Source organism: Ambystoma mexicanum, chromosome 8 (assembly GCF_040938575.1).
Source record: "Ambystoma mexicanum isolate Mex_15411 chromosome 8, UKY_AmexF1_1, whole genome shotgun sequence".
Classification (NCBI taxonomy): domain Eukaryota; kingdom Metazoa; phylum Chordata; class Amphibia; order Caudata; family Ambystomatidae; genus Ambystoma; species Ambystoma mexicanum.
The window spans coordinates 986,095,321-986,119,901 of record NC_090929.1 but is presented as its reverse complement, the minus strand read 5'-3'; the positions used below and the strand labels follow the sequence as shown (position 1 = coordinate 986,119,901).

General features: G+C 43.8%; 1 protein-coding gene across 3 annotated transcripts in view; it reads left to right on the top strand.

Annotated features, from left to right (window-relative positions):
* PRDM2 (PR/SET domain 2) overlaps positions 1–24,581 on the top strand; it is a 773,815-nt gene that overhangs the window by 717,290 nt on the left and 31,944 nt on the right. For 2 of the 3 annotated variants that reach the window (XR_011268651.1, XR_011268650.1), the window contains one exon: positions 1,166–1,286. The exons of the other annotated variant lie outside the window; for it this stretch is intronic. The gene's annotated coding sequence lies outside the window, so the exon portion shown is untranslated. The remainder of the gene's footprint in view (positions 1–1,165; positions 1,287–24,581) is intronic. 3 annotated transcript variants of the gene reach the window in all.

The following is a 24,581-nucleotide window of genomic DNA, read 5'->3' as shown; positions in this document are numbered from 1 at the left end:
TCTAGCATAACTGTGTAATTACTTTTCCCCTTACGGCGGAAACTATCAGTTTGTTATCACCCACTGGAACTCTTAGCTGGTTGAATATCCGCAATCCAAGGAAAACCCCTCTGCCCCTACCTACTCAACGTTTTTCTTTCATTGCGTGTCATTTTCACGAGTGCCTTTTTAAATGAGTAAAAAATTACGAAAAATGACATCTAATTATTTTCCCTCTCCCCCACCTATTTTTAACTATTCCTGACCCCCCAACACCTTATCTGCCCTTTCCCACCCCCCCCCCCAAAAAAAATCGATTACCTTTTTCGTAATTGTATACTCGTTTAAAAGGCAGTCGTAAAAATGACTGTCGATTAAACAAAATTATACCAAAAAAGTATATGTACGGCTCAGCAGACACACTGCAACTGAATAATTAGTCCCCTCAGCTCCAGATAGTCCATGAAGAGCTTGTCAAGCACTTCAAAAGCACAAGCTCTAACTTCCCACCTCACATATTCCACACCTATTTGGGCCTCCTACACTCCCGATAGACCCTCGCTTATTACCAAGTCAACCTGATCTCCAACACTTGGATACATGCTAACCCCAAGCAGCAGCATCATTATGAACAAAAGGGAAACATACCTGCACACACAAGACTGGTACTTTCGGTCTGCATTCAACACCTCAGTAATTGCACCTGCCTCTGCCTCTCCCTCATTTACATCCTCATCACTTGCCCCTTTTTCCTTCCAGAACAACACCAACGTGTCAAAAGTTTCATTACTCAAAGCTTCTATATTTTACTAGTTCTGGTACACGTTTCTTAAATCCATCCTTTTTACATTTAGTGTTTTTTTTTTTTCCAGTTATGTTTTCTCTGAAGAAACTACTCTGGTCTTCCACTGGTGGGGAAACTGGGAAGATGTCAGATACATTAATGTATGTAAATACGGTCTATGTACAGCGCTTAGGTGTAAGTGCTATTTAAATAAATCATTATTACATTTCCATTTGTTTTTGCCACTGCCTTCTCTAATACCATTTCAGTCTTCTAGCACCCTGTTTATATTGGGGCCAAGAACACTTTTTTATGTTTGCCTGTCAATGGTGTGTTTATTCACTTTGAGATTGCAGCCTGGCATGCAGGTAGGTAAAATCTGCTTTTTTCCCTGTAATACAGGGACATCACTCCCAGGGGACAGTTTCATTGGACAACTCAGAGAACTGGAATGCACCATTTTTCCGAGTAGAGGGCAGAGCTGCACCCTGTGACATCAAGAGATTTGTGGGATGACTGAAAGGTAATATGACCTGCTACGAAGCAGCATTCTGACAGTTGGTTCAGACAGGAGGGTATTCTCTGAGGAGTAGAGCGCAGAATGCTGAGAAGGAATGTGTTCATGGGAGTTAATCCCACAGAAATGTCAGTGGATAAGGAGTTGATTTCCTAAACTCCTGGGTCTATCCCTGCATGTACCCATGATGGAGGGAACCCCAAAACCTAGAACTCTGGGGTTGTTACTTTACTTTTGTATGGCTTGCTTATTTTTTAGGAGCCTTTCAAGAGATTAAGTGTTTCAACGCTAAATGGAGCATAGCTCACTGCAGACCTTGGATGTGAAGGGAAGTAAAGTACAGGAGGAATGTAAAATGACTGCCAGTTCTAGCAAACAATGTTTCATAGATGTGGACGTTGATCAATTCTACTGGTCTAGCCTCACTGTTAAACTTAACATGCCAGTGTTTGACTCATGTTATGATGCCAGAATCTTAGCCATGCTCTCAGTACATGCCATATCTGGAGTGAAGTGCATCCCACACAGCGATTTGTCCAGGGTGCCAGAAGAATAATTTATCAGGGTTCTTAAGCATTAATTGAATCACGATAATAGTCACAGCAAGTCATGCGTCTGTGGCATTTCGAGAGTGGTGCGACTAAAACGGAGGTGGTGTCAGGATTCTGGGAGTCTCTTATAAGGGCTTCCTATAAGAGCGTAGAGTTTGTCTGTTTTCTAGGGGCTACCTTTTCTTTAAGTTTATTGTGTGCCATATATTTCTTAGAGCCGCAAGGCATCAGTGGCAATTTTGTGAACCCTTCTTAATCCCTCACTGTGCATGTTAACAGACGGGCTCACTTCAAAAGTAAATCTCTTATGATACATATGTGGCATGTCTGTGCATGAAGCCTAAAGGTTTCCCTTAGAGAATCAACCAGTGGCAACACAAGATGCATGGATTGTGGGTTCATGTAAAAAGATTGGTATACAGTTATGATAAAGAAATACATTTTCCTGTTTGTTTCAACTGACATATTAAAATGTATACTCGCCCATAATGTGTACTGGTTTCAATAGAGTTATGAAATGATTCGATTAAATTTATGAGGTACTTGCTAATAAGCTACTCTCTTAACAGGTCGAAGCCCTATAAAAAATGCAGTGCATTTTTCTCTGTGAACTGTCATCTGTCACTAGGCTCAGTGGCTTAGGCTGTCATGAACCCTGATGGCCCTGTTCCTGTTAAAGGTTAGCACCATGAAGCTCCCCAGATTTCTAAAAAGAGCTTTGACATTGGACCATCGTTTTTTCAGTCTGCAGTGCCATTAAAGGAGGGGAAAGGCCAAATGCAAATCAGACTAGTTATTGGTGCAATAGGGGCAGTCCAGCCAGACCTGCTAGGCCACTCCCTATCCACTGCTTGATGAGGTTTATTTAGGGAAACCCCAAAGATACATGAATGTAGGAATAGCTTTGGTGCAGCTCCTTGTGGAGCCGTGGGAGGGCATAGGTTGAATTCCTTCGCCAGTGTGGAGGTGGCCAAGATCTTTCCGAATACCTGACCTCTGTGGGCACTGTCTGTCGAGCAGTGCTGACATGCACCTGTAGATGATGCAAGCAGGGAATGCTGGTTTAGATTTGAGGGACCTAAAGCCATTCTATCCTAGTTCCAAAAAAAGGGAATGTGGTTTTTCTCTTTGCAACAATGCACCACAGCTTAGTTGAGATCAGTAAACCCCAAATATCATAATGCACTACAATGCAATAAAGAGTAACATGGGCAATAATGACCATTTCATGCATCCCTGCAAAAGAAAAAAGCAACATGATCATTGTCCCTTTTTCAATCTTCTGAACATTGTGGTGTGAGAAACCTGTAGGTGTCTCCCTGCGGATCTGTCATCCAGGTGTCCAGGACATAGCAGTCGCTATCGGTTCCAGTTTCTGGAGGTGGACCAGTGTTGGAGGATCACCTGGATGGGGGGGCGGGGAAGTCTTCGGAGAGTGGAAGTGGGACACTGACAGGTGAGACGTGGTATCCCCCTTCTCATAACACCTTTTCCCCATCCCCTACCCTGTAGGATATTCGAACACTCTACTCATCCTAACCCCCCCCACCACTTATTTTCTGACACAAACACCTTCACACGCCACGAAAGACGGCCAAACATCAGAGCAGTTTGTTTCCTTGATATGTCCCAACACAAGGATCAGGCATTTGACCAGTATTACACACACCTGACGGCCCTTTCCATTCCCCACAGGGATAAAAGGTGGAGCACGAGAGCACAATATGAACAAGGCAGACCGCACGACGACACAGCTATCCAGACCCGGCAGTTCAAGAGGAGAAGAAAAGCGGCGAGACCGGAAAGGCTGACAAGGAGAAAAGCGACTTTGCCCTTTCTAGCCCAGGCCTGCAAAACCTCTGCAGAAGGAATCGTAAGACCGCAAACAATAACCCAAGTGTCTTTCAGCAGATGTCAACAGTACACGGAGCGTGTTGACGTTGATAAGCAAGACAGAGGGAGATGCCTGCTACCGTGGTACCGGTCTTGACTCCTGATATGAAGAAAGCCAAGCAGTTCATCACAGCCCGTGAGTCAAGGGGAGAACCGATAAAGAAACTGAACTGTGTTGAACAAAAGTAGCAAACGCTGATTGCGGAGAGCATAAAGAACTGTTAATGTGAAAGGGGAAAGCCAGCTGCAGATGAGCCAGGCACCAAATGGGTGCTCGCTCGAGAAACTCTGGGTGATTACCCAATTTTTGAAACTACTGTTACCAGAAGGCCTTGGGACAGGCGACAAGAGGGTCAAAGCGGTCATACACGGGTCTAGTAAAATCCTCTGTACAGTCGAAAGTCTTTGACTAGCAGATGATCATAAAGCTAAGGGAAGTGAATCCACAACTTAAGAAAAGTGGAAAGAACAGTGTTTTGTGAAGAGTGAACCCGGCAGAGGGTCGTCCACAGTGAACTGTTTAAGACATTAAGATTTGTGAATATCACAAAGGAGATTGTGTGGAAAACTGTAGTGCAGTGTAGCGATGGAGAGAAGCACCCATTTGAGAAGGGTCTGAACCCGGAGGAGGGGGATCCAGGGTTTTTTGTGTTATTTTTAACATATCAGGTCCTCGACGGAAAGGGACTTTTTATAGAGAAAGAAACTTGGCCATCAACGGTCCTGATAATTTAGAACGGAACTGTTGTCTCGTGCTGGGAATGCTTGAGCGTGTGCTGTGCTCCAAAGTCCCGCTTTTTCCAGTCCTCAAAACGTGGGGAAGGGAGACAACGATTACCGCATCCTGACTTATTATTTATGAACACTTCTGTTCTTTCTTGTGAGCCCTATCCCACAGTCTTTTGTATTTAGTGTAAGGATTGGCAGTAGGTTTTTCTTAGTATAGGCCCTTTTATTTGACAAGACGCCACTAGGACTGCCTTATTTTGATTTGACGGTCGTAGTTTGCTCCCATCTTAGATTTAGGTGTAGATTAGGCGTTTTGCACCCAACCTATGCAGTTTAATAAACTCGCTTGAACTGTGATCACTTGTGTCTGTCAATTCTTGATACCATGCCTCACTTACAGCGGCCATTGACCGCTTCATCATTCTGGATTTTGCACAATTGACAATGGCATAGCATAATTAGGTTCAGAGAACGGGCATGTTTTTCATTAGTCTGGGAAAGGTACTAATAGCTCAAGCAATTGAATGGAAAATACCAAATGCCTAGGTGAACTAGAAAAGAGAGCATGCCCTGCTCCAGTCTTCCGTTGCACACTTCTGCCCATCAAAAAGTGCCACAAAAGCAAAACGTGGGCGTTGCTGCAGGTGCCATAGAAAAGAAGCCAAGAAAACAACATACACATGTGACTACTATGAGACTAGCATGCAAAATACACCTCACCACTCTTCATTCCTGTGAAGATGGCAGGTAAAGTTTTATACTCCAATGCACCTTAAGAGCTTCTCGGACATAGAATGTCCCAAATACAGGATTAGTCAGTACTTTGTAAAACCAGGGGTTTTAGAAATTCAGGTTATGCTAAAGATGTAGATGTTGTAGTGAGTACGTTGTTTATTAATATTGCATAAAACGCACCTAAAAACATTAGAAGAAAATATGCTGACATCATAAAATCATATTCTTAAAAAACATTGTAAACACCAGTAGCACATTAAAAATAGCCAGGAGCACTTTTTAGTTGTCACATAACACCATCATAAAGATGTCACATAACACCATCATAAAGATAATCCATCATGCAAGGCTCTTCTTTTCCACGCGTGGTGTAAGAAGCAAGCTAATTTAAACATGCTTGTTACATCTCTTAATGACAGTAGTAGTAAAATTCCGGTCTCCACTGCCTGAGACCAGAACCCTTTAATAAATCATACAGTTTCCGTAAGTCTTTATATAGAGGGCAAAAAATCACCAAATGAGCCAGAGTTTCAACATCGCCACAAAAACAAGTTAAGCTGGTGGAGGGCTCAATTAAATCTGGCACAGGTCAATAATGGCCTGTGGCAGGAGTTCGTAACAAAAGCAAGATATGGGGCCATCCTGTCAGACGGTGAGCGTGGAAGATAATTATGTACCATGGATCCTTGGACACATCGTTCCTCTTTATTACTAGTACAAAGAACAAAGAGCTTTGTCTTGAGTACTGGGATAGACACAGTTGCAAAACGTAATGGTTTATTGAAACAGGAGCCCATACCCACGGATCCAAGGGGATTTTTGATGTATGACGGCCATTTGATCTTCTTGTAGTTACACAAGAAAAATATATGCCTCAAATATGTTTGGTGAGACAATCATCAACTGATAGCCACAGGGAATGCTAGAAGAGAATAGTTTTAAGGTGCAAAACATCAGCTATAAAAGCCTGCCTAGTTTGCCTGTGTCCCATAATTCACAGCCAATAGCACCTACTCCCACCACTTTGTACGCGGTTAGCATGTGTGGGACTGAGGAATCGGGTTTCATCGTCGATCTTCTAGCATCAGTGTTATCTTTCCATGTAAACCAGCTATTATACAATCACCAATTATTCAAATTGCCGGCAGACAGTTAATTTATAATCCCATGAGAACATGTTTAAATCATTCTGCCTGCTGGATGAAAAACACATAAAACCTTTTGAATTGATTACTCATCTTTGACACATTCAAAAGTCTGCTTGCAGCTTCGGAAACTTTTTTCAAAGTTTTGGGTGCCATGTGTTGTAGAGTTATAGCCCTGACTGCCTCCGTCCTGTCCTTGGCCGTGATGTTGATGCTTGTATAAGTAGCTTGCTTGGCGCCAGTTTTCTTAGTTTCATTTTTCTCCTGGTCATCACGCTTCTGGCAGTTCATCACCTCAGCCATTTTCTCACTGTATTGTGTTCCGATGTTTTCTTGATGTCTACACTGTAGGCCGGTTTTAAACGATGCTCCAATTGTGGGTCTAAAATGTCCATTACGGACAGAAATCGGATCTGCCTTTGGTGCTTGGGGATGGACCATAAAGTCAACGACTGCGGTTCCTATCATTTAATGACGGTGATAGCCTTATGGGAAAGGAAGGGAAAGCTTGCAGCAGGTAGGCCCCTTTCCAAAATCCCCTTCATCTACCCCTTCCAAAAGGAGGTCGTCGGACAAATCTGTGTAAGTTTCCCCTTTGAAGAAGCACTCCAAACAATTGACGCGCCCATGATCCAGGTCTCGCCATTCGTCCTCTTCACACAAAAAGACAAAGAAACAACACCATCATTCGCGGTCGTCTTCGTCAGACTCCTCACCTGACAAATGGGTTAACTTTTCTAGCAAGTCTGGGTCTGCCGCTGTCTGGGAGAAATTTCATCTCCAGATGCTGGATGTGTTCCTGAAGGTAGCACCATTCGCCCCTTTTGAAAGAGCCCAAGAAGGCTTTAGACCCCACCGCATCTGGTAAGATTGGTATGGTGTCTTCCGAGACCATTACTTGTGCACTGATGAGCCCAGGCAGTAAGTCTCCTCGACATTCGTCGAAGGAGTCTGTCTCTACATAAGTGGAAGTCAAAGTCCTCTTCCTGGACTAATTTGCCATCAACGCCCTCGAAGCTCTCAAAGCCTTCGATGGATTCATCATAGACTTTTAAGCTCTTACGTAAGGTTGACTTTTTTAGAGCCATGGGGGGTTGTTTTTTGAGGAAGAAGAGGAGGAAGACTGATATGGCTATTTGTTTGGAGTTTGGTACTCCTAATGTGCCTGATGAGCTGAACTTGGAGGAGTCTAGGATGCAGAATCGTGTGAACACCTTGAGGGATGCTAGTGGCTTCGACTCCTCAAAAGAAACTGGTTTTGCCACTCCAAAGTCAACTATTCATACAGACTCTTCATATAGATCTGTGATGGGCGAAGTCACAGAGTAACTATGTCGGGGGGAAACCTGTGGAAATCTAAGAGAAAGATGATCTCATAGACATCTTGTACGAAGGGCCCCCGGTGGAGCCTGTGTTGCCCTTTCACACAGCATTGAAAATCAGGGTGTTGGAGAACTGGTTAAAACCAGATCCAACTCCAGCAGTCACCAAGGATCTGGCCAAAGAATACAGGCCTTCCTCTATAGATCATATGCCCTTTGAGCACTTATGGTCACAGAACCGTATACCATGTTCCATGAAGACATGGTGGTGCTTCGCACCCATTCGGCATTTCTTCAGAAGGCGGTCTCCTCATTACGCTTGAATGAAGAAGTCGTGTTGGTGTTGCCAACCTTTTTTCCTAACCCAAAGGACGAAGCAAAGAGTGTGGTGCACTGTCTGGACGTTAGAAGAGCCCTGAAACTCTATCTAGACAGGACTAAAGGGTTTTGCAAGACAGAGGCTTTATCCGTCACCTTTGGAGGCTCTAGCCAGGGGACCAAGCCTCCATTGCCAGGTGTTTAAAAAAAGGTAGCAGGCGCTCCTCTCTAGAAAGAACATGGCGTGAAAACCTGTTTTGAGATGAGTTTGCAGCACACGCCTTTGCTCCACTGATTAGGCCCAACAAGGCTGAAACACGTGTATGGGGTTGCTATTGGTACTCTTGTTCAGAAGGGAATTGCCATAGCATTTCGGTGCTGGACTGCCCGTGTGGGCGGGACAAAGACTGATATGCAAACGGATATTTCCCATCTGTGAAAGGTACAGTGAGCAAAAAGCAGATGGCTGCGAACTCTCAAAGTGGTTAAAAACCACTGAACAGGTTATCATGCTGTGTTCTTTCGAGAGAGGGGCGCCTGCTACCCTTTTGTATTTTCCATTGCCAGATGGATGGTCGCGGCCATTCAGGAGGCCTATAAGTTTGAGCAGAAGGAATTTCCACAAAACATGCATGCTCGTGCAGTTAGGGCCAAAGTGACGGCTGGCGCCTTACAGACGCATTTTGCATGGCAAACCATTGGCAGAGCAGCTACGTGGGCCACTCCATCAGCATTACTGCCTAGATAGCAGCGCAAGATCTGACGCAGCATTCGGGCAAGCGGTCCTGAGGAACCTGTTTCTATAGGATCCAAAGCATCGTACCTCCCTTGGGCATCATTCAGTTGTGATCGCCCATGCAGTATGAAGGAAAGGGGACGGGATGTAGGAGTAATTATAAGTTACTCACTGTAGTGACTAACATACTCCTAGTCCATAGTCCCCTTTCCTCTATCCCCACCCCCTCATTAATAAGATATGTAGTTTAGCGGGCTAAACCCGCCTGACTCGTCAAAGAGGACTGAGGTGTGCTGCCGGAGGGCCGAGTCATGCATCCTTCTGGAAGATGATGGAGTTGTTTATTTCGACAAAATGCAACAGCACAAGGTAGAGAAAAAGTAAATCAGTAAATCGGCAGCAACCAAGAATTATCACAAAATACAACTTTTATTAATAATTGTTAAAAAACATTATAAAAAACATACAGATGTTAAAACCTAGTAAAAATAAAGTGCAAGTGACACAATAATCACAATCAAATTGTAACAATTCGTCTGTAGTCATTCAGTGGACTAGGTACACAACTCCTATTGACACATTAATGTAGTATATACAGGAGGAAGAAATATTGGTCAATGGCGACCTAAATACATAAACCAGTATATCTAATCCCTGGTAGTATGCCTCGACGTGTTTCAGTTCCTGTGATTTCTTGAGAACTTTCTTCAGGAGGAAGTATTTTGATCCGTCACTTTCTTATTAGCATTCACTGCCGCACTTCAAAATTCTAAAAGTGCTTAACCAAAGGGAAGTTGCTGCTGGAAAACATTTAAAACACTCTGTAAATCTATAAATTAAATACAGGGCAGAAACAGAATAAATCTGCATAGGCAGGATCATCAGAGAAACAAATGCATCTAATACCTAGCCTTTGGGGTTTTGGAGTAGTACAGGGGAAGGCTGGACAATGTTCCGTCTTCAAGCACAAAGTGCACCCATAGCAGATACAAATTCTGTGGAGATACATACACATCATATCAGGACCTACTCATTAGAAACTACACAAGCTGACTGTCAGTTTTGAGTCCGCGTTCACATCTATACTCAAGTTAAAAAAAATGATGAAGAGAAACAGAACAGCAAACAAAAGCCCCCCACATATATCGCCTCGAATTACATGTAAATAGTAGGAGAAACCGACCCCTAAATACCCTGATGACTCGGGTTATAGGCGAAAAGAACAACAGGATGAGGAGACTTAAAATGTCTGTTACCTCGAGGTGAAAGCCAGGGTCGCCAGAAGAATTACAGATCTGGTATTGGCAAAAAATGCAGACAGATGGTGATCCTTTTCACTATTCTCCATACAATTTAGAGAGAATCAAAGTGGAGGATGGCTTCCACTACAGGGAAAAGGCAGTGCAGAAGGGAAAGTTTCAGAGAACACACAAGCGCACTAAATGTACACAAACGAAATAAGGACACACTCAGGCTGACTGGTTGCCAAATGGAAACAAAAGGCTAATCTTTCAACAAAAGGCTAATTCACAACCCTAGAGTAACTAATAATGAACTAAATCGAAAAACTCTATAGTGAGGTGTAACACGTGTTAGTGCTTACTTACGCTCGCGTTAGTCAAGTACGTGTCTAGCGCATCCCGCGGTCGGTCTGCAAGGATAGTGCTCCAACAGATTTAGTATTTGAAGGGAGAGAAAGGGCAGGTCCTCAAGCCCATAGCCAACAAAACGTGGCACCAAAAGGAACGCGTCTGCAATTAAAATGATTAATCCCAGTGGTGCACGGGAGGAGCAGAGCAGCATGATTCGCCCTAATGGAATACTCCCCTTCGGGGGAGGACGAGTCCTTTGTTAGTGTCTATTGGTGGATTGGGTCTGCTGTTAAAAAACCTTTAGCCATTGAGTAATGGTCCCCACAGGTGATCAACAAGTCCTTTGTTAGTATCCATGAAACTGGCCAGGTCAATTACTGATGCGCTCAGGCCCCTAGTGGTGAGGAAGCATATTACACAGTAAACAGTGGAAAACCTACTATTAACAGGATACAGATACAATCTAAGGTTATTTAATGTTGTGCCACTCAATTGCATCATTAAGCCCATAGAGATCACTACTGGTTTGGAAGATGAGCTGTTGTTCTTTTTGTAAAAGTTTAGAATTTTGAACTGATAAGGTATCGGCTCTAACCACCAACAATACTGCCCAAGTGAAACTGTCAAAATTGTGGGCTTTATCAATGAAGTGTTTTACCATGGGTGCCTGGAGAGTTTTATTCTTAATGCAACTTTTATGTTCATTAATTCGAAATTTGATTTTACGATTGGTCTTACCAATATAATGGAGACCACAAGGGCATGTAACCATGTATACTACATGGTCCGTGTTGCAATTAGAAAAAGATTTCTGGCTCCAGATTAAATCACGGCCTATGTTGACTTCATGAGATTTAGATGTAATTTTACATGCCGCACATGTCCACAAGGATAGTGACCTGTAATGGGAGGAAGGCCCCATTGACTAGTAATGCTGGTCTTAGGTACAGAAGGATTCCGAAATCTACTTTGGCTGACTCGATTGCCTATAGAGGTGGATTTGGTATATGCAAAAGGGTGTTGATTTCGACCAGAAGGCCAGCAACAATATCTCTGTACCAATGCTGTTGGAATAAATTCTGCTGTTGGTGCAGGGATAAGAGTATTGATCCTTCTGCTTCATCGGGCCCATCCGGTGCTTCAGGTTTCCACAGTAAAGGGTTATCTGGGGACGCTTTCCATTTTTAAGCATTTGCCAGATCAGCGTTTCTATTTCAAAGTTCCTATAGTAATTCAGTTCTTAAAGGGACTGGGTTAAGTCATTTGTTCTTCTCTTTGTTGACCATGAGTATCAATTAGGCAATAAAATGCGCACATCCTTCCACTAAGGTCCGCAACTTTCTCCCCCCACAATGAGGAATCTCTGCCCCAATTCCCCCCGAGGCGCTGAGGCAGGCTGTTAACATATACATTGAAAAGCAATGGGGCCAGAACCCCGCCCTGGTGAACACCCAGGAGTTGTAATCTACTGTTTACTGGATTAGACTAATAATATAATAAACATTAGTAATAAGATAGTAATATAAAAAAAAGTTATAATATGCTTGTAACATATGCAGTCTTGTGTCATGGCATGGAGTAGACTACACAGGATATATCTGCGTTTGAGTTGTTGTCTTTTCCTTTGATATTTAAGTGTAATGAAATGCATACTTACTTCATGTGCAATAGAAATAGCTGAGTGTTTTACTAAAACACCATAATAGCTCTTGGTTCTAGAATGTCCCACAACACAAGTTTAGTTTTTAATTTTATAACCTAGGCAGGATGTTGGCAACTTGGATTATATACAACTGTTTTCAGTTCTCCTTTATTATAGTAACATAAGAGTTTTACTATGTTAGAATAAAAGTTGTAGTTTCAGCCCATTAAAAACTCGAAATTTCAATATATCCAGTTGTGTGTAGTTTATCCCTTTGATATTTAGGTGACCTTGGGCCCATAAACACTTACTGTGAAATATACACTTAAAACTCATAAGGATGCCATACTAATCATATTTTAATTATTTTATTGTTTCAAGCGCTGACCTAGCTCAAGAGCAGTGAAGTGCTGTGCATAGTGAGGATTTCCAGCGTTTGGGCTGGTGTCTTTTAACAGTACCACAATACTGTGTGTTGTTGTCTGTGCGCCCATTGAGATTAGTCATTGGTCAGATGTTGAATAAAGCCAAGTTTTTGAGAGATTTGGGAAATGTGAGAATTGTTGGAGCATTCAGAACCTGTACCAGAGGGTGGGTGTGTCACAAGAGAAAGATTGTTTGTGGGACCCCTCTTTGGGGAAGAGTTGTGATTCAAGCTGTTTGGTTGATTTGCTGCGTGGGGAACATGTGCCACAGGATAAGTAGAGCTTAGCCGCCACGGCACGCTGATGTGCTGCTTGTGCCTACCTTGTAGATGATGCATGCAGTTTTGAACATTATCCAGGCCTGGAGAGGAAACCAATGTACTTTGCATAGGGATGGGGTGATTTTTTTTAATTGGCACGTACCCATAATAAACCTGTTGCAATATGGTCGACTGCTTTTAGGGGAGACAAGTGAGCGGCTGGGAGCCCCGTTAGGAGAGCAATACCCAATTGCAGGGCAAGACCACAAGGGCCTGCTCCACGGTTAGGAAGTCCTCTGGCAGGATGATGGGTACGACTTTGTGAAGAGCAGAGGTTTCGAGCCAGGACTTTTGGGACTTGCTCACTGCTCTCAAGGGTGAAGCCTAAGGAGTTTGCTGAATGCAAGAGTTACAGATCAAATCCTTCTAGGCACATATCATTGATCCATTATTGGACAACCTGTTAGTTGGCACAGGACCTATGAGGACGAGTTTGGTCTTGTGGGAGTTAAGTTTGAGGTAGGCAGTCGACATCCAGGACTAGATGATGGGTAGGTAATCGCAGAGAAAACTGATGTACTATAGGGTTTTTACTCTCATATACAAATGAGTACTATCTGCATGTTGATGGATGGTTATTTTGAGATCTTTGAGTAGTGTGCCCAGAGTCTCAATGTAAAGGTTAAAAAGGATCTATGAGAGGATGGAGCATTTGTGCACTCCACAGGAGACTTGGTGTAGGTTAGAATACATTGTGCATTCCGAACGGCCTGTTGTCTGCCCAAGAGGTAAACAAATTCAGTAATTCAGGACAGTGCAATAGAATCCCATCCTGTTGGCGAGGAGGGAGAGGAGGATGCAGTGGTCAACAGTGTCCGAGAGGTCATGCAGACGAGGGGGCATGAGTCGCACACTTACCCATGATTTGTAGGGCATCATCCACCATCATGCACACGTGATATATGATGGGTTATTTATAACGCGATTAATACCCAGAGGTTTCTAAGCACGGACCCGGGGATCGAACCTGTGTTGCTCGTGTCGTCTTGCTTCCAAGGCGAGCACGTTGCTGCTGAGATATCCTCCCGAGACAGGTGCTATTGTTCTCTGCACATCTGGCAAGAGTCAGGGGTTAGGTTGACACACATGCCGTACCTGCCTTGATGCGATGGGCACATTCAGAAATTCAAATAACGGATCATTCTCCACCTCCAACCTGGTGGTCAAGAGGCATCTGACAGAGGGCTGACAAGGTTGTACCCCCTATCACACACGTTTTGGGATGTCGACGTGGTTCTGGGCGCCATGGCGCATAAACCATTCGAGACCATGGCATCCCTCGACATCAGATTAGTCACAATCAAAACGGTGCTCCTGGTGGGCCTCACTTCAACACATAGGGTTAGTGAAGTTCAGGCCCTCATGGCCTCAGAACCCTATACCACAATCCATCGAGACAAGGTGGTGCTCAGCACCCACCCTTAGTTTCCCCCGAAGGTGGTGTCTTTGTTTCAGCTCAACAAGGAGATAGTACTAGCAACTTTCTTTCCTAACCCAAAGGATAGGGCAGAAAAGGTATTAACACTGTGTAGGTGTCATAAGAGCCCTGAAGTTCTACTTCGACAGAACAAAGAGCACCCGCAAGTCAGAAGTGTTATTCATCCCGTTTGGTGTAGTCAAGACCAGGTTGTCGGGCATCAAGGGCCTCAATAGCCAGGTGGATGTTCGGGCCATTCAGAAGGCCTACAAGGGTCATCAAAGGGAGGTGCCAGCAAATCCTCACGCAGTCAGTTCCAAGGCAACGGCACTCGCCTTCCAGAGGCTTGTGCCATGCCAAGCGATCAGCAGGGCGGCTACCTGTGCTACCCCCTAAGCATTCTGCAAACAATATTGTCTAGATGGCAGTGCACTAACGGACTGGGCCCTTGGGCAAGCGGTCCTCAGGAACCTGTTCTCTTAAGGTCTTCAACGTCTCACCTCCCTGGGGCATCCATCAGTGGTAATCGCCCATGCAGTATGGAGGAAAGGGGACGAGGCGTAGGAGTAATTATAAGTTACTCACTGTAGTGACTAACGTACTCCTAGTCCATAGTCCCCTTTCCTCCATACGTCCCACCATCCTCCCCCTTAAAATAAAAAGGAATGTAGGTAGGCAGTTTAATCTAGCCGACACGTCGAAGGAGACTGAGGTGTGGCGCCGGAGGGCAGAGTCAAGGGAGGACATGCCCCTCACGCAACTAAATTTAAAGTTGTGAAAAAAAATTATCTGGTGAAAAAGGGTCCGTTTCAGTCCTTAGTGTTGGACGCCCCGTGCAGTATGGAGGAAAAGGGACTATGAACTAGGAGTATGTTAGTCACTACAGTGAGAAACTTAGAATTATTCATCCTCCATCTCCCATTTTAGTCGCACTAATACAGACAAAGTGCTATCTCTACTGATGAAGGCTACGCCTCTTGTGTCCCATCAGACCCTCTTGCTCCTCAGCTAGTCATGCCTATTGCCCCTTTTGTGGCCCCTCATCTAGCAGAACTCTTCAACCTGTCCTTCGACTAAGCTTGCTTTCCCTCTGTTTTCAAAACAGCTACAGTCACCCCTCTCCTAAATAAGCAAGGGGATGATCGAAACCTACCATTTACCTTTCACGCTGTGCCCCTCTTTACGCACTACTTTAAAGTGCTCGACAGGGTTATGTTCGACTGTCTTACCAATTTCTTAGACATCCACAACCTTCGAAACCGCCTTACAAGCAGGTCACCCTCCCCCCCGCCGTCACTCCTCAGAAATTGCTCTCTTGCATGCGTCCAACTTCATTGCCTGTGCTAAGCACTCCAACTTATCCTCTATCCTAATTCGCTGTGACCCGTCTGCTGCCTTTGACACCGTCAATGACTCTTATCTCCTTAATACTCTTTCTTCTTGGGATTCACGCTTGAGCCTTTGCCTGGATTGAATCCTACCTTCCACCTCACCAATTATCTGTCTCCTAGAGCGACTGTCCTGTGTCAAAAACCTACTTCTGTCCCTAAAGCTTACAACTAACCTAAGGAGGTAGTGGATCTTATTGGTCCAGAAGAATGTCTACCTTCTCTGGACAGCAGATCACAGTTCCAGTTGTTAGGCAGGCTCTTTACCTGAAGGAATAACTCCCTTACCGAGGATTCAATCCCTTTCCAAGGCACAAAACAAAGTTCCAGTTTTTAATGACAAAAGGTATCAATATTCCTTATTGCGCATAGTTGCTTCTTCACTATTGTGTTCCTGGAGAATCCTTCCATCTCAAGGTATCGTGACACAACACCAGGTGGGATTACTTTATTCCCATTGACGACTTTTTTTTTTAAACTTGGTTCCACAATTTAACAATGGCAGGGAATTCCCCTGGCCTTCCTTGGCTTTGTTCTCATACTCTGTTGGCTTTTACTTTCACAGTTTACAACACCAGGGGGAATTACGCCCTTTACCTGGCTGCCTTCTCTGCCCTGCTTTGGCAGACCTGATTCACTACCCTGGTATGAAGATGATTTAAAGCTTTCTTTGTTCTTATGTGTGTGCCCCAAACCCAGCTTTTTTCTTCTACTCACTTTGGCAGACCTGGTTAACTACACTGCCAGGTACTGGCACAAAGAAGATGGCCCTATTAGCTATTGGTCCGAGACCTGCCTTTTATCACTCTTCAGCCCTTCTGGTGTCCCTCCAACCATCCCTGCAACCAAGATATCTGCAGGGCACTTGTTGGTGCTTTTTGGGTCGGTTGTGGGCTTCTCAGTGTTCCCTTTCAGGCTGCTTCTCCAGTGCGGTGGCTCCGCAGCATCTTCTCCTGGGCTGCGCTTCTCCAGCTGACTGTGCGTTCCAGCTCTCACCCGGCTGGATGCCTGTTCTTCCTTCCGTTTCGTCGGTCTGTCCACGGCAGACCTACCAGAACCGCCTCTGCCAGCAGACAAGAGTATTGACTCCAGTTCTCACTCGCCAGCTTCAAATCTCGCGGCTGTTCCAGGGAGGGCTTCTTTCGCTCTTTACAAGTCCTTCGTCTATTTCTGTTTGCTTCTCCAATGGGAGTTTGAGAACCACTAGAAGGCTCACTAGAGGTTCTAGGAATAGTCGGTATGGCTACGCACCTCCTCCTCGTCCCATTACTTGCCCATTGTATTCATTCTGGGGCAGTCTAGGCTCTTCTTCGTCCCAGTTTGAACCAAGGATGATTCTCTTGGGTAGTCTTTACTCTTCCTCGTCCTGGTGGAAGTTAAGTACTGGGTTTTGCAGAGTCACATGGATGTCTGTGGTAAGGAATTGACTGATGGGAAGGTGGATCTCATGAACTAAGGGGAGGTAAAGGAAGTGGATGGACTGTGAGGGATGTTCCGTGTTCTCCCTAGATGGTCGTTCTTGTCCGTAGAGGGGGGGAAATCTCCCGCCTGAGATCCTCCCGTTGAGTACCACCCCCAGAGGGACTGTCGGGTATCGGCATCACCTCCCTGGCCTCATGGGACAGGGCCCCACTCAAGAGAAGTGACGAGATCTACAGTTTCGGCACAAAAGCAGATGAAGAATCTGCTTTCTATCACAACGAAAGAAAGCTAGATTTCAAATGTCACTAACTTCAAGATGAAAAGATGTACCTTTTCACTCCTTGTCCGACACAAATGTCTGTGGATGCAGACGTTCTAGATTAGTTAAAAATACCAGCAGCTTCCTCCTTCTTGTCCTCCTTTGGGAAACCAGTCTGTGAAATGCTTTTTCAACCCCATAGTATATGTTAACCTTTAAATACAGTTTCAGGACCTTTTCAGGGAAAAGGGTAACTGCTCTTCATTACTAGAAGGTTCTTGCCCACATGTCCTCTTTTTCATCCTGGGAGTTCTGCTTGCAAGGATGCGGGTGCATCAAACTCAATACCACATTTTTATATGATGGGACCAAGACTATCAATCCCAGACAAAACAAGTTTAGTTCCTCCATTGGCCCTTTTAAGGCTGGTATGGTGGTTTGGAAGGACTTGCTGAGTATCTGTGTCACCTTTGAGGAACCAGAATGTAAATACTGAGATTAGAACAAAAGATTCCTCCCTCTACAGAGGTGGTACTGCTCTAGTAAATCTCAGAGTCCGCAACTTGTGGAGCACTGAGGTTAGCGAAATACACATCAGTGTACTGGAACTGATCTTTCTGGCCTGAAAGCCTTTTTACCTTGACAATGAGCTATAGAATATTGATCTAAAAGGAAAAAGTTTACGCATTCAATCATTTGCATAAACAATCAGGGCCGAATGTGGACTTCACTCTGGGCAGATAGACCCTGCAACCGAGGCAATGGCCTATTTGGTGTCACCCATGTTATTCCAATTGGTGTACACCCGCTTGGACACCTAAGCACCAGTGCATATTCTTTGGACTTGTTGCACTCATATGGCAACTTCCACCTCAGCTTTCTTGTAGATTTTTCAGGAATGGGCTTCCCTTCTACTTTGGTCGTTGCAACATAGAAAGAGTGCCCACTTTAAGTCTCCATTTACGATTGAGAATGCATTCCCTGTTCCCTAACATGCTAATTTCATGTATGCCGACTCCATTATTAGTAGTGTGCCTTTAAAATTGTTAATCTTGTGGAATGATTCTGATAGCTATCCCAAGTGCTGAAAAGTACATCAATCCAGCCTCTTCCTCCTGGCATGAGACCTACTCTTTGGCCTCCACAGCAGGGGTTGGCCTACTAGTCTTCCCTTACTCCCAACTCTCAATCTTTGACCTTATTGGGATGGTTTTCGAGGACCTAAACTTATGCTCTCTGGGGCGGTCTTCTGAAAATCTGAACTATCTAGGCAGCAAGAAAACATTTGATTTGCACACAGTTCAGAAATAAATGAATGGGTTTCTGATGGTGAGCATTGCACAAGAATGTGGGTGCATTGCACTGTCAATTAGATGATTTTGTTCTCCAGTCTAACACAATGTTGTATTGCAATACATGTGTGATGTGCTTCTTTGTCAGACATTGGAGCTTACTTGAATTCCGATTGGAGTTGCTTCTCGGTTTGGAATCTGATGGCAACAAGATATTTTGATGGTTTCATTCATCTCTACCCACCAGTCAATGTCCCCATCATGCATGGGACTTAAATATTATATTGGCAACCCATTAAACGAATGGATTCTGTCGATAATCAGTCAGGTTTGTGGAAAACAGTGTTTTAGAGGTTTTGGTTTTGACTTTGCCTGAAGCAGCGTTTTTATAGTGTTCACTAAAGTTAAACTGGATGTTGGGGGTCCATCCTTCTTACCACCTTTCATATCCCTCAGGGAATGTTTCACCAGTTTCTTCATTAATCCTTTGGATGATGCACAGTGGTCTCTCTACAAAGTACAGCTGAGCCCTAAAGTTGTATCTTGATGTCAAGCAAGCATCCAACCCTACTGTTGCCCGTTAGTGGTGTGTGCAAGCTACAGTGCTATACCCAGATGTGTCTCCTTCCTCCTGGAGGTCATAGTTTATGCGGCCTCCCATCAACATCTTCTCAGACATATTTTTAGAGCAGCAATATTGCAATTTTTCAAACTTTATTCTAGTTCTAAGGCAGATGCACAGTTTGGCAGGTCAGTTTTGAAGAATCCATTTTGTTGAAATGTCCTAATACTTTTTTGCCACAACTGAGATATATAAGTACTATTACTTCTGCATTAGGGATTTTACCGATGTATCTCCTTATTAAATATTCTTGTTCACCTCTGCAAATAATTCAAACATTTATCCCATGCTAACATCATTATGCATGAGCCACATCTTAAGTATGTTTTAGGACAAATGGTGCTTGTATTATCCAAAGTGCCACCAGTCCCGTTGACACCTTAATACCACCTCTAACTCTTCACAACTCAATTATCACGTGTGTAGTTGTAGGGAACTCTCCCTTTGGACCTCTGCTCTAGAATTATTTCTTACAGGACATTTTAGGAAAAATCATTTATTGCTAGTCTGTCAGAGAGATTGTATGATTGAGACTTTTGGGTAGCAGATACAAATGCATGAAAAGCCTCTTAAAGCCCACGCTAAAATCCTGGAACTGAAATGTCTCGGGGGGGGGGGGGGGGGGGGGCAATTTCCTGAATAGACTCCCTGAATGTGAAATTTCTATGAGCGCACAAGAAAAGATTGCTCACAGACCTTTGCCGTGAGGCCTATTAGTGCTGAGACCTCCAACGCCTGCACCATCTTCAATGACTGTCATCTGCTTTTTGGCATTGATCTCTCCAAAGTCAAAAGTCTGTAAGGTGTGGGTGAGGAAAATTGCTTGAATGTAATCTGCAACATTACAACCAAAGTGAAATACTTTACGGTAGTTATTCAAGGACCAAGTGCACTCAGGTGAGAGCAGGTAGAATAGGTTAAGGACAAAATAAGAGAAAGGGAGGAGGAGCCAGAAAAGGGAAAAGAATGGGTGAAACGGACCTTCTTGGTATTAGGACGTGGTATTAAGCAACCGGCTTTAGAGAACTAGGTTTGGGAGTGTCCCGCAGTTCCCCAGGATTAACTCTGGGAGGCCTATTTGTAGAGTTTCATGTTTTCAGTGTGCGTTTCCAATTCTGGTGGCATTTTTCCAGGACGTCGAATTGTTTCAAAATCTATTTTTATCAGTGTTCCCACATGGTTTCCCTCAAACAATTCTCAGACAACAGTGTGTTTTTCAGAGTGGACAAACACACATCTTTTATTGATGTGTGTATATTATGCATAATTCATTGAAGCAAACTAATCGCAGATTTTGCTAATGCAGTTCTTTCTATCTCTTTGCATTCTTGGACTAGTCCTGAATTTAAAATGGAAAAATAAAAATGCAAATAATTAAACAAGAACTTGATAGGATCCACCTGCCTGATATGTGGCAAGGTAAGAGCCTGCATTAATTTAGCTGTAACCCTCAGACATGCACCACACAAAGATCATATAAATCATAGTGTTCAAGAGATGAAGGGGAATGTGCTTTTAAAGCTGCATGTAAGATAAAGACCCAATCAACTATTTTCTTTTGATCACAAATATTACAATTGAGCTCTTGGCAAAAATTTAAACTTTACATGGTTAAAGATTCTGGAACCATACACATCTGGGTATTTGATGTGATGGTGATTAGGGATTCCAAATCAGACATAGCCCCACTATTCTTTATCTGAACTATACAATCAAATATTTTTGAAATCCTTGCAATAGCAGAATAGAAGGAACCTTTCTTTTTACCTTTTCCCCAAAAGAACTTGCAGGGACTGGTGTTTTATGAAGGATCTTTGGAATACAAGGCACGATTGATCAAGTAGTCAATTTGAATCTTCACTGGCAAGTCGCTGACTGAATTATTTCACCCTACTAGGTTCGGTAGTCTAATAATGAACTCAAAATTGCTATTTTTATAAAAATTCATAGCATATAAAATAAGTAATTAATGATGGCAACATATGGATTATTTCAGTTTCAATCTTATTCAGTACGGAAATTTCCACTAGATGGCAGTTCTGACCTTGCTTTGAATTTTAACCTGGATACAGGAATCCATCTGTAGTAAAATCAATGTATCTGAACTATAATATCCAAATATAAAACTATTCCACCTAGCTCTGTCTGGGTACTCAAGCTGTGAATTCCGCAATCCGATAGGTAAAATGGAGCCTTGGCACGCAAACCTTTTAAATCAATGGATTCTCTCTTGTAAGGACTCTGAGCTACATTGCTCTCATTTAGGGGGTAACAGTGTGTTTTGAATTCGGCTCCAAAAAGAAACTGAATAAGGCGGTACTTGTTTACCTTGTAAGAAGTGGAAAAGGCAGCATTTGTGTGCGATTTGTTGCCAATGTCTGACATAGATTTCTTCGGATCTTCAAGACGCCTGCCTCGGTGCTGCCTGGACACTAAATCTGGTGGAGGTGATATCTACCCCAGACAAAGCAAGGGAAATGTACAGCATGGGCTTAAATATTCCATTCAGTGTCCCCCGCCATCTGGGTATTAAATGCTGTGGTCATGCTGACCATTTATGTCTCGGATCAGTGGGAGAAGTTTGTCAAGCTGATGCTAATTCTATCTGAGGAAAGCTTAAGGCAGTAAACAACATCTTACAGGAGGGGGTAGGCTTTGCTCCGAGCATGGCAGTGGATGCATTATTCGGCAATATGAGTAATGTACAAGATCTTGGACGGCAGTTCTCCTTGAAATGCAGACAAGCTGTTTAGAAGTGGACACAGCCTTAGCAAGAGTGAAGACTAATACAGCCAAGTCTTGGGGGCTAGCTAATAAGGAGGCCGGTAATCCCCATCTGCAACTACTCAGAGGACCATACCAACCTCCGATGCCACAAAGAGGAAATCGGGTGTACAGATCGCTCATATACTAGGATGTGGTGCCCAGCAGTGAGGTTCTCCGCAGAAGTTCATGACTGACTCACCTCTACGGTACCCCAATCACCCCCTATGGGTGGGGTCAGCAGAATCAGATTGATTGGAGGAAGGAGGTTTGCAGGACAGCAGAAAAGCAGCAAGCCACCTAAATTAGTCAGAGTAAAACAAAAAGGAGGTGCCAACGTGAGTGGGGCATCAGGAAGGAAAGAAGAGTGAATGGACTGACTGTACTGGGAATCCTGAGGGTAGCATTGAGAGTAGGGCAGTAGGAACACTGTTCTACTGTCATGCAACCCTCCTTCAATTTCACACTTGTCATCACCCACCTCTCTCCTTAAACCCTGATGCTTACCCTTCGAAATGTGCCGCTCCGGTCCTTCACTTAACTGGATGAGTTAGGGGAGGCTATCTCTCCCCTCCACGTCCTTTCCTGAGACCCAGTTTTCATGCTGTTTGTGGCTCTGACATTGTCTTTATTCTCTCCTCTCCCTGATCTAGTTCATCCCCAGTCATAACGTTTCCTTCGGGACAGTATGTGCCCTCTGAGGTATCTTCTTGCAAAGAAGTTTGCATTCCTGCACTGATCATGAAGTGTTACAATATCCTCGATCATGATTTAAAAAGAACCCTTATGGACATCTCAATACCAGAATGCCATAAAATGTGCCCCAAAATAAGACTATGAATTAACAAAATGTGCCCCAAAATAAGACTATGAATTAACAAAGGTTGCAAGACGTGGGGTATATCTGAGTGTGCAGTTGCTTCAGATCAAAGTGTCTATGATGTTCAGAACTTCCTAATTCGGAAGGCTGGAAATCTGTACTGTACCAGCTCGTCTGGCTATAAACGTCATGACGCAGGAACATTCAAACACACAGGAGACCGAAATGAAAGTTCAACACCTCAATTATCCCAGGTGGTTCTACAGAAATCAAGAAATTAATTGGGATGTTCAGATGTGCCAACTTAATATCCTAGTGGTCCAACTATGGGGTTCAGTTCTATTGGGTTTAGTGTCTTTGTCTGGCCTAGATATTCTCTTTATATGTTCGCCCTGTACTCATGGGTCACCCTTCTGGGGCAGAAAGAATAAAGTACATTCAACAAACTTCTACCAGCAACTGTTTCTTCCCTCTTGCATAGGATTTGTGTGTGGCTGCAATATCACATTTCAGCCATGTCTTGGCTGTGTGTTCTCCTCACCGTCAGAATAGCTAGATATGCTTACCTTTTGGCTAGAACTCCATCCTGGGGAACCTATTGGTGCGTTTCCTTGCCTTATTGTAAACCCTTGTTGCACATACTGGCATAGATTGTATAAGGATCTGATTTGCATTCACCCAACATCAATTCTCCCACTCAGAGACATAGCTTAACTCCTCCTCTCCAATGTATACTCCTTCTCTCCAGGGTCTGTGCCAACATCATCTGATTCCAAACCTTTTCAAGGTGCTCTTAATTAGTTCGATTGGGCAATAGAACGTTTCATTGGATAGTCTCTTTTGATGCTCATCCCTCTTGGCATGATTGGTTAATCACAATTTCCCTTTGTTCCGTTTCATATGTTTTCCCTTCCTGATGGGAATTATTTTCCTGTTATCAAATGGTACAATTTATTGCGAGCATGGTGATGCCAAGGGCTTGAATATGTGGTCCACCATTATGAAGTTATGCAGAAGATGAACCGTGGCTTCGTTGGATGGCACGCCTATTTTCCCAGCAATTCTGCACTGGGGGCCATGTCTCAGAAGCAAGGTAAATGATTTCTCTGTCCAAACCTGTGTCAGTAAATGAAGCAATGCTCAGCACTCCACAGCATTACACCTGGCACCAGCAGCCATGGCTCTTCAGCTTGTTCTTTCATGTCAAGAATAGACTACACCAACAGCATCTACTTAGCAATGCCAAATTACCTGTGAGAAAGCTACAACGAATGCAGAACACAGAGGCGAGACTACTCCTTAAACTCAACAGAAGAGAACACATCACACCAGGATTAACAACGCTGCATTGGCTGCCAGTCAAAAAAACGAATCTCCTTCAAAACACTATGCATAAAACACAGCGATCCACAGCCAAGGAGCGGAATTCATAAAGGAAAAATTCACCATCTACAAACCAGCATGAATACTAAGATCCATCAACGACATCCACCTCAAACCGAAAAAATACTCAAAAGAAAAATGTTGAGGATCCGCTTTCTCCTAGATAGCAGCAAGACTCTGGAACTTGCTGCCAAAGGAAATACGAACAACAGAGGATCACCTTCACTTCAGGAAGCTTTTAAAAACGTGGCTTTTTAACAACCGAAACTGAAGAACTCGCCTAAGCGACAAACTCCATCCACTGCAAAACAAGAGAAATCCACGAGAATAAAAATGCCACTGGGCTGTGCCTTGCTTCAGACAAAACTTTGGTGGGTGGGCAATGTACTGAGCCTGGGTGCGTTTGAGGATGGCCAGTGCACTGGACCCAAATGCTTGAGGGTTTCCAATGTTGAAATCGGATATGGTCGAAGATGTGCAATGTGGTGGCCTTAGATATAATAATTAAAGGGTAACAATTTTGTGGA